This window comes from Lathamus discolor, chromosome 5 (assembly GCF_037157495.1).
Source record: "Lathamus discolor isolate bLatDis1 chromosome 5, bLatDis1.hap1, whole genome shotgun sequence".
NCBI lineage: Eukaryota > Metazoa > Chordata > Aves > Psittaciformes > Psittacidae > Lathamus > Lathamus discolor.
This window is the reverse complement of record NC_088888.1, coordinates 8,042,237-8,057,981: the sequence shown is the minus strand read 5'-3', so window position 1 is coordinate 8,057,981 and position 15,745 is coordinate 8,042,237. Positions and strand designations below refer to the sequence as shown.

General features: G+C 40.1%; 1 long non-coding RNA gene across 1 annotated transcript in view; it reads right to left on the bottom strand.

Annotated features, from left to right (window-relative positions):
- Nucleotides 1–14,939, bottom strand: part of LOC136016005 (uncharacterized) — a 32,551-nt gene extending 17,612 nt beyond the window's left edge. The window contains exons 1-3 of the long non-coding RNA XR_010613455.1: nucleotides 14,801–14,939; nucleotides 9,870–9,960; nucleotides 8,726–8,881 (exon numbers count right to left, since the gene is read on the bottom strand). This is a non-coding gene — a long non-coding RNA (uncharacterized LOC136016005). The remainder of the gene's footprint in view (nucleotides 1–8,725; nucleotides 8,882–9,869; nucleotides 9,961–14,800) is intronic.
- Between the last annotated feature and the right edge of the window lie 806 nt (nucleotides 14,940–15,745).

Below are 15,745 nucleotides of genomic sequence, written 5' to 3'. Positions count from 1 at the left end.
TGCCTTCTTCACTTTACATGATTAAAGTCCTGTTACTGAATTACTAATTTCCTCAAGGACTTTCTCTACATTAAGTTGCTGTGACCAGTTCATAAATACATGTTCATTGTGCAACACCTGCATGAAGACTGCACACCAGTCATTTTATAGCGAAGTACAAAGATACTGCATTAGTTTGGAAAACAGAACTAACCCTACAGTCATAAAGCCTGGAGGCCGGAAGGAAGCAGAGACAGGACACCTGACCCAAGCTAGCCAAAGAGGTATTCCATACCACAGCACGTCATGCCCAGGGAGAATGCAGGAGACCACACAGCATTTCCCAGCCAGGCAGAGGAGTAAGATCTGGACTCAGAAAAAGAGAAGCTGGTGGTGGGAGAGCCGGCAAGCACAGCAGCTGCACCAGCCCCAGGGACAAGTACAGCAGCATCGTTTGAGAGTTCTGAAGGGTTTGAATGGCCTTTGAGTACCCTTGGGACCTGCCTGCTGATTGCGATGGGGATCAGCATGCTGGCACACACACAGAGTGTGTTCTACCCACCGCCATTTTGTCTGATCTCAAAAGTTAAACAGAGTCGGATTTGGGTTTTGTCTAGGTTAGACGACAATACAGGAGGAGCAGGAGATTTTCCCCAAGGCTGGAGAGTCATGAGTGGCAGGGTGTGTGGGACAGTATGAGCGAGTATCTAGTCCACTGGGCCCCTCCAGTGCTTTGGAAGCATCAGAGATGGAAGGCAGCTGTATGGAGTCCCCAGCAACAAGCTGCAGAAACTGCTGAAGGGGACAGGGAATTATTTTGAGCCTGGTGGGCCATGACACTTCAAGCCATCAGGGCAGAGATGCAACATAGAGATGGACTCATGATCGAGGGATGGACTCAGCAATGGACACTATTGCCCAGGTTATTCATGAGTGTGAACACTGCACACAGCCTCTCCTGCTCTGAGAGACTGTTACAAGAGATGGAGCCTGACATCATGGACCAGATGGACTCAGCAGCTTTATAGGGACTGGTGCATGCACTAAGATAAGAGTGCACTGAAATAAGAGCGATGGTATATTGAAAATGTGGGATCTGAGCATGACGTGAATGGTATGGAATAAGGGGTGGTCCTGGGTTCAGCAGTAGCAGTTATTTTTCTCCTTCTTAGTAGCTGGTGCAGCGCTGTGTTTTGACTTTTGGCCTGGGAACAGCACTGATAACACAAATGTTTTAGTCTGACCAAGGACTTTCTGAGCCCCATGCTCTGCCAGGGAGGAGGGAAAGCCGGGGGGAAGCAGAGACAGGACACCTGACCCAAACTGACCAAAGAGGTATTCCATACCACAGCACGTCATGCCCAGGATGTAACGGGGAGTGACCCGGAAGGGTTGGGACTGCAGGGTTGGAGGAGGTATCGGTCGGTGCTCGGTGGGGTGGGGTTGGGAGAGTTATCAGTCGGCTGGTGGTGAGGTGTTGTATTCTCTGCCCTTGTTATTTCTCTTATTATTATTATTGGTGGTAGCAGCAGTGATTTGTGCTATACCTTAGTTACTAAACTGTTCTTATCTCAACCCGTGGGAGTTGCACTCTTTTCTGTTCTCCTCTCCGTCCCTCCAGGAGTAGGGGGAGGGCAAGAAGGGGGGGAGTGAGAGAGAGACTGCGTGATTTATGGCTGACTTTGTTTAAACCATGACACAGTGAGACCAACCTAAGATACTGTCTAAAAATAGAACAGAGGTGGGCAGAAGCAGAGAGACAGCTGACTCTGAGCTGACTTGCTTGTGAGGTGGGCTGACGCCAACCTCATGAAGTTCAACCATGACAAGTGCAAGGTCCTACACCTGGGTCGGAGCAATCCCAGGCACAGCTACAGACTGGGCAAAGAAGAGATTCAGAGCGGCCCTGCAGAGAAGGACTTGGGGGTGCTGGTCGATGAGAAAATGAACATGAGCCGGCTTCACCATGCACTCGCAGCCCAGAAAGCCAACCGTATCCTGGGCTGCATCAAAAGGAGCGTGACCAGCAGGTCGAAGGAGGTGATCCTGCCCCTCTACTGTGCTCTTGTGAGACCTCACCTGGAGCATTGTGTGCAGTTCTGGTGTCCTCAACATAAAAAGGACATGGAACTGCTGGAACAAGTCCAGAGGAGGCCACGAGGATGATCAGGGGACCGGAGCACCTCCCTTATGAAGACAGGCTGAGGAAGTTGGGGCTGTTCAGCCTGGAGAAGAGAAGGCTGTGTGGGGACCTCATAGCAGCCTTCCGGCATCTGAAGGGGGCCTATAGGGATGCTGGGGAGGGACTCTTCATCAGGGACTGTAGTGACAGGACAAGGGGTAACGGGTTAAAACTTAAACAGGGGAAGTTTAGATTGGATATAAGGAGGAAATTCTTTCCTGTTAGGGTGGTGAGGCACTGGAATGGGTTGCCCAGGGAGGTTGTGAGTGCTCCATCCCTGGTGGTGTTCAAGGCCAGGTTGGATGAAGCCTTGGGTGGGATGGTTTAGTGTGAGGTGTCCCTGCCCATGGCAGGGGGGTTGGAACTGGATGATCTTGAGGTCCTTTCCAACCCTAACTATTCTATGATTCTATGATTCTAAAGTGCTCTGAGTTCACACCAGTGACAAATGTTTTGAATTTGATTATGTATGTAATTACTTTGATAGGAGGAATGTAGAGAAACCATCTTTCTTGGAAAAAAAAAAAGGAATGTACATTCTTAAGTGGTTATAGGTACTGTGCCAACAAGCCTACCCAGACTTACTATTGCTATCATGGAAGATGACTTGAAAGGACAGTATATCTCTTTTGAGTTCTTACGCCTACTCTTAACTCTCCCGCCATTCTACAGCTCAAAAAGGCACAAGTGTTTGTTTTCCTAATTACTAATTCAGTTTTCTTCCATGAGTCAATGAAGCAAAAAGCCTTCCACCATCAATCCCCACGTTATCAAGTAATAACTGCCCAGCCCTTGTAGCACAGGGGCATTTCTGACTGAGCTGTTCTGATCATCACCAGTACATGCCCTGCATTCATGACAGTGATATCATGGCAGTGACTGGAAATAAGAATGTGCAAGAACACTGACAGCTAAAGATACCACATTGTGCAGGCTTGTGGGGTTGAAAAATATATTTGTTTTCTGAAACAAACTTCAAAGAAACTTCCAAAATTCAGATACATCAATTTTATTTATAGTGGGTTTGGGGGGTTTGTGGAAACTAAACTGTTTGCCTGACTAGATTTGTATGAGCCTTTTCTGCTCCATGCGTTAAAACATACCCTCAAGTCAAGAAGTATCTGTATTCTTTGATTGCACTAATCTCAGTTTTCAAAGAGCCATTGAAAAGATGCTTTTCTTCAGCCTATAGCATTTATAAGAGTCAGTGGCTAAACTGAAAGTGAGGCTTTGTCACACTGATCAGTTAAACTGTCAGTGAATTAAAGCACTTGAAAAAAAGGAAAAAAAACCCCAACAGTGTGAGAAAAAAACTCATGCTGTTTTGATAGAGAGAGCAAAACGATCCCACAGTATCAACATCCCAGTAAGATAGCACCTTATCTACAGCAGTCCATTCCACAATATTCAAGCTTACAAAACAGTTTTAGCTTGGTCAGTTCTTTGAACAGTAAGAAAGTTTAAACAGTAAGAAGTTTAGCAATAAAATGGATGGAAAAAACACAATGTCATGAAAGCTGCATATTCTGAATTTAAGTTTTTGGGTTTTAAACACAATAGAAACAGGCAAGCCATAGAAAATTGTGTTCTTTACCCATAATGAAATCCGCAGGTGCCTTCTCCTGTTGAAAACAACCACCATGTTCTGTGAACAGAAAGACCTAACCAGGACAGTTAAGGCATCTTGGTTTCTTGGTAGCTATAAAGGACCTGAGCCTACCCTCCATATGGAACTTTTACAGCAAAACTGGGCTCCACATCTACAAAGTAAAGGAGGCAGCATATTAATCTGGCGAATCTCTGCAAGTTCCACTCTTAATGGTCAGAAAATTTGGCTTATTGATGCAGATGACTTTTACTTGTGCATCCTGCCCACAGATGTACAAACCAAACTTTTCTCACTCTTGGTCCCTGGTCAAAATGCATTAGTCCTTTCTAACATATTCCTTGAACCTGAATCTTTATAACAGTGCCACAGTTTCAAACTTCCTGAAGGCACGATAGTTTCATATAACATATAATGAACCAATAGAAGGCCAATTTATACCAACACTCGATGCTTGGGCAAACCCCCTGAAAAAAAAACCTTCTCCACACACAAAACCCAGAAAATGCACTTATCAGTCCTACAGTGTTAGGAATTAACATGTTGACAGAGTAGATCACTTAAACTGGCTTCTTCCATCTCAAAGGTTTTTTTTCCTGAGTGGCTGAATAACTCTTCCAAAGACTCACTAAATGCACCTTCACTAGCATTTGTTAAGGAACACATCTGCTTTTCAAAGAACGAATACATCTGAAGTCTTGGGAAGATTTCATGGATGTACCTTGCCCCCACCATACCACTGTTTCACAAGTATCAAATAACCTGCCGGTGGGACAGATGCATGTGATTACAGCACTTCAGTTCTTTCTTCTTTTTCTTCCCTTTCTCAACAATAACTTCATCCAAGCATCTCCTCCCAAGAGGTCAGCAAAGTCTCCTTTACACATTGGTTATATAGGTGCTCTACTGTAAAACAGATGCAGGAATCGCAGAAGACAAAAAACCCTGACAGAAAGTTTGATACTCATGTTGTAAGCATCAACATGAACCCTGCATGGCTCAAGAGCTAATGGCAAGCTGGAGAGGGTGGTTCTTTCATAACAGCACACAGCATTGGCAAGAATGATACTTGAACTTCCTTTTAAAATACATTGTTATTTTAAATATACTTTAGAAAGGCTATTAAAGCAGCAGCACTGAGGGCCAAAAAAGTATGGCTGTGTAGAGAGGGCCTTAATGAATCTAATCCTGTTTCGCTCTAAGGCAAATTTAGAGATGATAGGTTTTATCACTCAAAGAGAGTCTGCCAATTACAAAAGAACCAGCAGCTTGACATCTATCTCAGTTAAACAGTTTGTAAAGAGAAATTACACATACTGCAACCACTGAAAGAAAATACTGAAGGAAAAGAGTATCCTCCACCTCCACACTCTTTTAATAGGGACAAGATGTTTGTCTGAAGCCTAAACACCACATAAACCCAAGGATCTGTGTTCAATACAGAAATAACTGGACAAAAATCTATGCTATGCTACAAGGAGGAGACAAGACAGCCTGATTTCTTAGACTATGTGCTTAGTTCCCATCTGTCTTTGTTAAAGAAGATGGGGTTAATGTCACTGGCATAAGTGACTACTTACCTGCCTGCTGCATTTAGCTAATGTAGAGTACTTTTAAAGATACAATTTTCTGGAACGTTTTAGTCCGATAAAACAAATGAGAAAAGGACTAAACTCACAAACCAAGTGAAAAAGGCAGGATAAAGTCCACTGGTTAGAGAAGACCTAAGAGGGAAACTTCAACAGTACCATTTTACTTATCAGTATATTCAGAGATTCCAGTGAGATAGAAAATCCTTAGCTAGTCAGGCAGAGTATTTTAATGCTTACATTGCTATAAATGTCAATAGATCAAGCCATTCTTTAAAATTATCTGGCATTAAATAGTAAAGCAGCTACACAAACTGTAGAATTATCACAGCCTAAGGACACCAAACAAATGGACAAAATGGCCACACTTAATTGTATTAATCAATCAATCTTCATTTTGCCTGTTTCTCCTGATTTGTGTTACTTATTATTGATTCTGACTAAACTGCCTGCTCGGTTCTAAAAACATCACTGTGGTCTCAGTCATGTTTCCGCAGCACCCCCCTTCCCTCCCCCAAGAAACCTTTGGAGAGCCCAAAGTGAAGGCTACCACCCAGTTTGGCATGGTGCAGAACAACAGGAGAGGTCTTCTCAAAAGAGACCCAGTGCTAGCAGAGCCAAGGGGCTGCAGGTTAGACCAAATATTCCTGGCAATGCTACTTCTAGAAGCTTATTCAATGTCCGTCACTGGGCATGGTGCTGGTGTCCAGCTAAACTGTTTTATGGTGGTTTATTCCTAATTTCTTTTAAAGCGGTAAACCTTTGCCAGTCCTCACATTATGTTTATTTGAGTTGCTTCTAATTAACAAATACTGAAAATGTGCACAATTAAAACCCATGTCAGAGAGGAAATGGGAGTGTTTTGACAACATTCACCTTTACATGAACAGGCACAACTTAGACCAAATAACCACTAAGAACTGAGGGTGAATCCTATTTCAAGTCTTACCATTTTTCTAATACAGATTTATGACCAGGACAGAAGCTGACAGCCAAGGGCAATGGAAACCCTTTAGCATTTTTGGTGTGCCTCTGTTTCTGTACAACCGTAGAGTCAGGACCCCACATACTCCTTTATGTGCTGTGAGCTGCTTGTATGATCATTTGTAAAATGAGGCTAATACACATTTCCAAAATAAAAAGAAAGCTTACAAATATCAAGTCTAGTTCATATTAGGAAAGCCTTTTTATAGTTACTTTGGAATTCAGTTGTTTCCATCTATGGCTTAGCTGTGAGTTACTTCATCCCCCACATTGCTGCACTGGTTGCAGCTGGGATAGGAATGGGCGTTTTAATGACATAAAGACTTAGCAGAGAGAAGGATGGCAGATTTGGGACAAATGAAAATGATATTTGTGAGTTACATTCACCAGTCCTTATGAATCAGTAAAATACTGCTGTCTTAGAGATTTCAATAGTTCCAGAAAATATCTTGTTTTTAACTTAAATGTTTTTAGTTAAAGTCTAGGAAAACTCCTTCAACAGTCATACTCACACTATGGTTCTATATCCATTTTCCTCAGAGGGCTATATTTTGGGTCTAACTTAATCAGCTGTGATATTTAAACAAAAGACACTGGGGTAAAGCTGAGAGTTTTTTCACAGTGCCGATTTCCTAAGTGAACAAAAGAAAAGTTAAAATCAATGATGCTTCCTACTGTCCTGAAAGATACCATGCAGGCGATAAACTACTCTGTAAAATGGTACTGTCAACCGAATGTGGGGCTCTGATGGCTTTCAGTCTTTGTCATATATATCACACATCTTTGGAGGCAACAAAGCAGAACTAAGGTCCTGAAATACAGCATTAAAAATGTCCCTGTCCTCTGCAGATACCATCCTTGGAGACAAACACAAGAAGTGAATTTGGAGTTGACATTATTAGCTTAATGTCAACTCAAGGCTGCATCTAACTCACAACCCACTTTACGTATATTGGAGATCACTGGTGGGGACTGGAAAGTAAGAGGGGTTTTTATTGAAAATCTTAAGACAAAGAGGTGGAGACAGAATGCAAGGAACACTATGTTGGAAGTGTATCACATGGGCACATATATATCAAATAACTGTTTCACATTTGTCTGTAACTCCTAGGGGACAGGCTGGTGAGAACCAGCGCAGTGCTACAGCAGTCAGTGTAGCAATGACCATTTGCATAAACTAAAGATATATTGTCTCAAAGGAAAAAGGCAGAGGTTGTGGCACCTGCAGAGGTTTGATCCACTCCCATACACAGGAAATCAAGCCTGTTTTGCTCTCTTTTTATACTGGACAGAGTCAAAAAGTAAGTCTAATGGAAGTTGAAACGTAAGACCATATTACTGGTACTTCCTATGGCATGTAAAGAGCCCTTCAACTAACAACAAAACCAGGAATTTTCTTAGACTACAAATTTTTAGTTAGTAGATGGCCTTTTTGTCCTTTTTCTATAGACCGTAGGTGTAACAGAGGTTACATTTCTGCTTCTACTTGCTACAGCAATATGTTCAGCACTTGACATGAAGAGGCAGTGAGCACCACCTGAAACACAGGAGGGTCTACCTGATCACAAAGAAACACTTTTTCCACTTTGAGAGTGACTGAGCACTGGCACAGATTGCCCGAGAAGTTCTGGAGTCTCCTTCCACAAGTGTCTGACACTTTCTTCCATTAGCCCTGCATTTCCTGTTGTGGTGCATCAGGTGCACTTGCCTTGGAGGGCTGCTTCACACACAGTTCAATTCCTCATGCTTTTTGCATGAACTTGAAAAAGAAATAGCAGGACTGGAGAACTATCAGGATGCATAAACCCTGAGCCGTGTGGTTCTCTTCACTTGCTAGGGTTAGTGATGCAGGAGAAAAAAAGAGTGAAACCCTTCAGAAATGGACTGCAAAATAACACTAACATTCCAAATAAAGCAGAATTCTTTCACCTGCCTGTTTCTAGCCACAGAGCAGATCTGGGTGCAGGATGTACTCTGCTTTTTTTATCTGATCTGCCAAGCTGGCGTTTAATTTGTGGATGAAGTATTTTATGTGAAGACAGTGCTGGGCCATGAACAGCCAGCACTCGTTTATATTTTGAGTTGAAAATGAGAAGTCTGCTGGAAACTTCAAATCAGGAGGCACGTAGAGTGTGTAAGATTTGATGGAATGAAAGAGCACAAACATGCAAGATAAGCAAGTTTCATACAAGCATACGTATTCTGATGCGAAATCTTGAGATGTAACTGTAACTTCGTATGTCTTACAAAAACCACCCTTCAATAAAAAGCTTGATGGAACTGTTTAGCAAGTAGATTAGTGTGGCTACATTTCCCTTCACTCACCACATTTCAGATCATTATGTAAATATCTAAAAATGCCACAATAGAAGTCACATCACTTACTGCCAAATGCATAGTGAATGCTGAAAGAAACGTCTTCCTTTTCAAACTGAAATAAACTCTTAGCATGTGCCTCTCCTGCTGAGATGACTTTTGGAATTTTATATAGGCAGTAGGGTGAATTCCAGCGTATTTGTCATATGTAATTATGGTTTTTCCCTGAAATTAAACCAAAGAAGAACTAATTATTATTTCAACATCAACCATCTTGACAATTACAAATATTTGTTTCATTGGGGAAGTGGATGCATCATGTCCTATTTCTACATAGCTTCACACTACTGTAAATACAAGCTGTTTGCATTCTCTGTAGGTTTCTTGTTTACTCCTCCTGTATGAACATTTTACTAATTAAAAAAGAGAAGACTCCCAGATGTAATGTACATTTGTATGTTAATCACAAGTAAAGTCTGGGAGTGTGGCTACTAGTTTCTCAACTGTGAAACCACTGCAGTAAAGTTTCAATGACTTCAGTAAAAATTATGTTCCTGGAAAACTGAGAAATACTATAGTGTCTTACTGAACTAAGGAATGAAAATGGAAAAAATAAGTCACTCAAAGAACTTTAGCTCTAGCCAGGAGAAGTAATATTAAAATTCCAAGTGAGAAAAAAAGGGTCCTTACCATTATTATCTGAAATTGCAAACAAAATCCATGTTATTCTAAAGAGCACTGCATTCATGTTATATATAAAAGCAAGGATAAATTTCTTAAGCGCTAAAAAAATACATTCCCATTAGGTTACAACATGTTTTCCTAGCTTTTTATAATGTTTGGTTTGAGAATAATGAAAGCTTCCCATAATGCATGCATCTTATAATGCACTGCACAAGACAGCTGCCATTTGTGTTTCATGTTTGCCTGTATTAAAACACTCATGTTACGTGAGTTATCCTTTTAACTTAATCTGTGAAAGATTTATTTTCCAACTTCTGAATGTTCTGCCAGCGAACTTTGGCTTGCCCAAATTCACCTTATTTATGAAGCAATACACAGCGTACAAACCTTTGTATTGATGGAAGATCAGCTTGCCCTTCTCAGCCATATTCTTCTTTAGCAACCGGCGCACATAGCTTACCCAAATCTAGTGCAGAGCTGAATTTTAAGCATACTTTTTCTTCTGGGAAGGTGAAAAAGTAAGACTTACTTTAAGAAGTTTTTCATTTTGCTGTAGCAGTCATGCATTTTGTAGAACTGCTGCATTCTGGTTTTACTTCAGCTCCCTCCTCATGGATCTCCTAGAGTGATATAGACAAACAAAACCAGGTCATTTGTAAGTAATTTTGATCTTTCTGATTATTTGAATATTCTTTAGAACTGTGAAATACAGTGGATTACAGTTAAGAGTTCTGCTATGGCAAAGCCAAGTCTGTGTTTGTCAATTGAGTGACAAAAAGAAAGTTAATGTGCTCCATCCAGCTAAAACCAAGTCATACTGCAATACAAGATGCTTTTAATATACCAATGTAACAATTATTTTTAAGTACTGAGTGAAAAGGAAATAACAGAGTATTTATGTATTCAACTGTGAATACTACACAGACTTTTACTACTTTTAATACATGCGGTATTTTAACATGTAATATTGAATAGCTTTACGTACTATGCATAAAACAATATTCATGATTGATAAAATTTCTTTTCAAAAGATCCTTTTGAGGCAACTTTAATGAGACACTTGGTGCTATCATGTGGAAATATTCCCAAAATACACACAACATGCAAAAAACAAAACAGGATTATTTTAAATTCTGTTTAGCAATTAAATGTTTTAAACTCATAGAATATCTGTCTTGAGCTGCTTGTCCAACTCTCCTCCCTTTCCCTGCCTGCTTCATCACACCATTTGGTAGACAGAAACAGAGAACATTCACCATCAAATGTGTGATACTTTAGGCACACCACAGATGAATCATGAACTCTACACCAGTTTCAGTCTCCACACTAATGCACACTATGTCCTGTACCTCTATCCAATTTTTTACCTCTTCTTTTATACTAGGGCTCCATCAGATCTGAGCTAGGGAATGGGAAAGTTGGCTGGATTTGCTTCACCTTACCCAACCACCCACACACACAAGCTGGACCATCTATGTGTATACTACTGCATACGGTGTAAGATAAGCAGCTACGCTTAAGGCATATGTATCTAGCATTTTGCTGTCTTTCAGATCAAGAGAAAAGGTCACAGCCAAATCTAGTTAGAACTTGAATTTCAGTTTTTCATACTGCCCACAGGTATAAGAGAACTGGACAGATTCTGCATATTTTTTTTACCATTTTTAAATTTGTTTTTATCTCAATTTTACTGTGAGGGGAGGAGAAGAAGAAATATTCAAAATTACCCAGTTCAGCTAAACAACTGAATATATGAAGTCAGGTGAAGCTACTCTTACCAGTTGCCAAAATAAATCACTGGCTAAAACAGTCACCAAAAATCAACACAGTCTTGTTATTAATGAATTTAACTTCACAAACTTCTGGGGAATGAATCATAGAATCTTAGACTGGCTTGGGCTGGAAAGGACTGTAAAGCTCATGAAGGGACACCTTCCACTAGTCAAGGTTCCTCCAAGCGCTGTGCAACCTGGCCTTGAACACTGCCAGGGATGGGGTAGCCACAGCTTCTCTGGGCAACCCATTCCAGTGCCTCACCACCCTCACAGTAAAGAAATTCTTCCCTATTTCTAACCTAAATCTCCCCTGTTATAACCCATTCCCCCTTGTCCTATGATGAAGAGAACCCAGAGCCAAAGTCCAATTAAATATCTGTTATCACAGAATGAGACTTATGCCAAACAAGTGGAAATCTCTAATCAAGATAGAAGTAATTAGAGTACATCCACAGTGACATCCAGTGTTTAACTTCTTGCCATTGAGTTGGCACCAGTACTGAACTCTGCTGAAGTCCTTACAGTGTGCATTCAACATTCAGGTATACTTCACACTGGCCTGGGGATCATCTGACCTCCTTCTGCCTCTGCACTTGCTAAAATACAAGTTAAAGAAGTTAAATTTAAAAAGTAAGCCAGGAAGTGTGGGACTGTTGCTCTCAGACTGGCTGTTTTAGAGGTTTCTGCCCTTCTGTGGTTACTCAAAGATAGCATAATAATGGGTGGCTGAGAGGGAAATGGTTTGGTTTGGTTGACCTCAAGTTCAAATCCAGAAATTCATCAGGGCTTTGTTATCTTTGGACCAGGCAGAGGGGTATACAAAATATAATGTCAATGGGAATAAAATAGTTTGATGAGAAATTTAAAATCAGCCCAAACTGCCAGAAAAGCATCAATCTAAAAAGACTTTAAAAATAGGAAAAATACACTAGAGCTGAGGAAATGGAGTATGGGGGAAACAGGAGCAGGTCCAGGGACACAGAGTGATCTGTTATTCTAATTGTACTGTTTATTATTCTGTAAACACTCCATCAAATGTTCTCCATGGTTATTAAGCATATGTTTTGAATGCATTATGTGAAACAATTAGAAGCACGTGTTTCTTTTTCTGTTCACAGAAAAATGCCAATATTAATCTTATTCTCGCAGCCTCGCCAGAGCTCTTCTTTGGATAAACACTCCCCATACAGCTGTATTGGACCCAAATCCATTTAACCTCTTGCTATTAAGTTCCCCTTTGCTTTTGCAGGTTGTATGACTGGCACTTCCTCTGTTCCTGCAATACTGACCTGGTATAGAAAACACACAGTCCTGAAGACAATTAAGAATAGCTTCTCCAGAGAACCACAATCACATCGTAGCTTGCTCCAAGTACAAATATGTCAGCCACTTTTTTTTCCCAAAGATTTTGAAATGTGTTATTGCTGGTAATGAACATGGGAAAAAGAAGTGTTCACAGTTTTCACAGAGGAGATGAAGTCCTGCTTCCCTTTGCCAGTATAGAAGTGAGTGATTTAGGGAAGGAAACATCCAAGTAGATTTAAACTATTCTCCCTGTTTCTGTAACAGCCAGTCTTTCGCCAGTCTACTGGCAATATTTATATTATCAAATAAATATTTCATTAGTATAATCATTGATGTAGTAAATATTTATGTAAATGTATTAAATAAATACTTAGATTATTAAATAAATGTGAGAATATATTACCCATAGGTCAGCAACAAAACCACTTCTCAGTAGAAAAAAAGAGTGGCAAAAGCACAATCCAAAGGCAGATCTGAAGCAGTACTCTGAACTTCAAGGTCCTTACCTTTGTCATGAATTTTCTACAAACGATGTCTTTGCACAAAAGGGAAAATAAATACTGTGCTAATATGTGTATTATTTAAAGTGTAACATTTTTGGTAAAGTAACATTAGAAAATATTTTTGAACTTTTTGTTTTTAAATTAGTTCCCCCAAAGCAGATTTTTACTGAAGAGTGTGATGTTTCTATTTTCAGAATTGTTGGAGGAGTTAAGTGATGTGGTCAATCTTATTTTTATGATTATATCAAACAAGGATTGTTAACAAAACTCAAAGGTAAATATAATTTTTGAAATAATATTGATTTTGGTATTCATTTCCTTTTCCCTTTAACTCTTATACAATATATTTTTTTAGTATATTTTGGCAAACCTTCGGTAAAATCTATTCTACTTAAGACTATGCCTTAAAGAAATCATCAGCAATTATGGGGAAATAAACTTCTTGAATGAAGAAATAGATTATATTGAAGCAGGACAACAGCAGATGTCGAGTTTTTGAGACAACAGGCCATGATTTAAAAATTCATCTCTTCCACACATGATATTGTGACAGGCCAAGAAAGGTCTGACACAAAGAGGACACACAGAAAAATCCCTTCAACCAACAGCATGCATATCCATATAATTCATTTATTTTATTTTTCCCTCCTTTCTCTTGTGAGGACATAAAACTCCACTACAACAACCACCACACTGGGTGGAAGCTAAGCCAGGTACATGCATGGGAGCCCAGCTGATGCTTTTATACAAGGCTCTGGCAGCCTGGTCCTGGTCCCTCTTCCAGGCATTTGCACATATCTCATTCCCAGCAGTGCTTGAGGTTCTCACCTTAATATGGTGACTTTACAACCCAGCGTGAAAACAAACACCATAAAATCAAATAAACTGATTTGCAATATTCATTAGGGAAAACAGTTACAGAGGAAACGAAATATATGGTTTCTAGGGTTTTGCTGGCATTTCTCCATGTTAAATGCTCATTCCGGCACTGATATGGGAAACAGTTTACTGACACCTACACTGTATGATCCACGTAACTCAACTAATAGCTATTCTGCTTGCAGAAGTAATCCAAAATAGACAAAAACATTTAAATTTTTCACATTGAAGATAATGTCACCATTAAATACAAGCTTTTATTTCAGATGGAACTACTCTATGATTCCATGTATCTTATGGTATTACAGGGAACCATATTTTTCCTTTAATTCACGTACTTTACACTGATGTCAACATCACAGAGTTGCCTCTTCTAAGACAAAAGGTCATTCCCTGGTACACTGACTGAATAAAATCTCTGCATATCCTCTGGCATCACTATACTGAAATTCTGCTTCTTTAGATCAATCAAACCCATATGAAAACATACTGGTGACAGGATCTGTTTCTGAAAACGCCCAGAACAGGTACTGCAATTGCAGGGCTCATCCTCCACTGACAAACACTTAACTATCCACACTACTGATGTCAAAACTCATATCAAAGGAAGAAAAGTTTGCACACACTGGTCTGAATACTTTTGTGGGCATTAATCTAGAGCTTCTGCTTCAAGAATTATCAGAGATTTTTTTACCATTTAGTTTGTCACAATGCATTAACAAAAAAAGAAGGACCAAGAGATCAGGTAATTAGAGCATTATAGTGATAAAAGCGCTATAAATAATTTACTATTTACCCACTTCTGACCCCAGATCACTTGCTTACAATAAAGGAAAAAAGAACAAAAGTAAAAATTGCCCTTGCCAGCTAGTGGCAGTGAACTTAACACAAGCAGCCACATCAGCCAGTATGACCTACTCAGAAAAGCAGTGAAAAGGGTATGCAGTATAAACTATCTGCTAACCCACCACTTCTCTGAAGTCTTAACAAAGGCTTACCAGCTTTTCTGAGTTTTGTTGTTGTTGCAGAGAGAATGAAGCCCATGACACTGAACTGTGAATATGCCAGCCATGCAGCAGAATATTCTGGAAGGTGTCCAATATATCATACGCAACTCACAAGAGTTAACCCTGACGTTAAGCAGAAGAGCATTCCGATTTGTGCAACCTCTGATTTTGTAGCGGTGCAGCCCTCCAAGCATGACTACACCTTTACCTTCAACGTGACTACTGAATGGAGGCTGATCAACGTCCATCTGCATACTGCAAACTGCTGCTGAAACAAAACCAGAAAGATGATTAAGCCAATATTTACACACATAACAGAAAGAGATCATTATACATATTGCTCAGTTCATTCTGCAGGCAGATGTCTGAAATAAGGTCGATGCATGGTCCAAAAAATAGAGACTATGTCAGATACTCATGATTCAGGTTAATGATGTAGTTACAAGGAGGAGAAATATCCTATTCAGTTGTTCGGAAAGTTGTTTTGAATACAGGAATTGCTATTTTGTGAAATAATCAGTGGATATGAAGTGAGAAGAGTCGTTCTAGATTTGGGGCATGTAAATGAGATCAAAATGTACCAGCAACCAGCATTCATTTTCTTGTGACAGGAGGTGGGGAAAAAGGAAATTTTAAAATACTAACTATAAATAATAAACTAGTCAAAGATATGGCAAAGGCCAAAATATGTCATATATATAATGGTTATGACAGGACTGACAGAACAGTATGTTCCCTTACTCTGACCTTCAGGACCTTGGCTGGCCTATGGTGGGGGCAGGATCTTGAAGTCACAGGAGCTTATTGAAGGCTCATGCCAGCAAGTGCAATGTTTGTACCTAAAACATACATTTAAAGTGCAGTCTTCATATACAGACTATGTTTTCAAGATGCCATTATCACAGAATCACAAAGTGATTTGGGTTGGAAGGTACC